The following is a 1,087-nucleotide window of genomic DNA, read 5'->3' as shown; positions in this document are numbered from 1 at the left end:
GACAGAACTGTCGAAAGAAAGCGCAGACGAAACTGCCGCAAGGAAGTGCAGACGAAACTATCATAAAGAAGTGTAGACGAAACTGTCACAAGAAAGCGCAGACGGAGCTGCCACAAGGAAATGCAGACGGAACTGCCACAAGAAACTCAGACGGAACTGCTGGAAGGAAGCGCAGATGAAACTGTCGGAAGAGAACGCAGACGGAACTACCAGAAGAGAACGCAGACAAAACTGCCGCAAGAGTGGCCAACTACCGAAAAACTGTTGAAAAGATGACGAACTGCCGAAAAAGTGCGAAGAGATGACAAACTATCGGAAAGTGATGAAAAACATATGGTTTCTGCATGAGAATAAGTAGTGGATAAGCTAATCGATGAAGTAAGAAAAGCATCAAAGTATTGACAAAAGAGAAAGAAAAAAATGACACGGAAGAAAAGTATGAAAAGTATGGTGATTTCACTAGAAGAAAATCAACTTATCCTCCTCAACGAGGATACCATGGCTCTGATACAATGTTAGAAAGGGAAGAGGGAGCAATAGGAAAAAAGTTTGTGAATATTCAAGTTGTGTAGAATGATACAATATAAAAAAGGTATTTATAGGTGATAAGAGAATCGAAATAATAAAGACATAATATCTTATAATAAATATTTAGATATATTGAATAATGCTAATTAATCTAATTGATCCTAATTATACTCTAATAATTATATTTATTAATTGATATATATAATATTAAATTGTGTAATACTTAAATATCTAATCAAATCAATTAGTTGATGTAATTAATCTATCGTAATAAAGATATGATAAAAATAAAAAAATTACACCTTAACAAATATGAATATTATAATTATGTAGCGACCAAATTTTTAGTAGGTCTAAATACTATCAGTTATTAGGCCCTACTTCTGAGTAAATTTATAAAATTGTAGACTTTGTACTATATATACTACACATAAGAATCTGCTGTGTTATCAGATTCGTATATGTTAGCCAGATTTTATATGTCTTACAATTTTAGTGTTAAAATTCAATCACAAATAATAATAGATAAATCATCACAAAATTTTTAAAATTAATTATG

Source organism: Arachis ipaensis, chromosome B04, assembly GCF_000816755.2.
Source record: "Arachis ipaensis cultivar K30076 chromosome B04, Araip1.1, whole genome shotgun sequence".
In the NCBI taxonomy this organism is placed as follows: Eukaryota; Viridiplantae; Streptophyta; class Magnoliopsida; order Fabales; family Fabaceae; genus Arachis; species Arachis ipaensis.
This window is presented reverse-complemented; position numbering follows the sequence as displayed.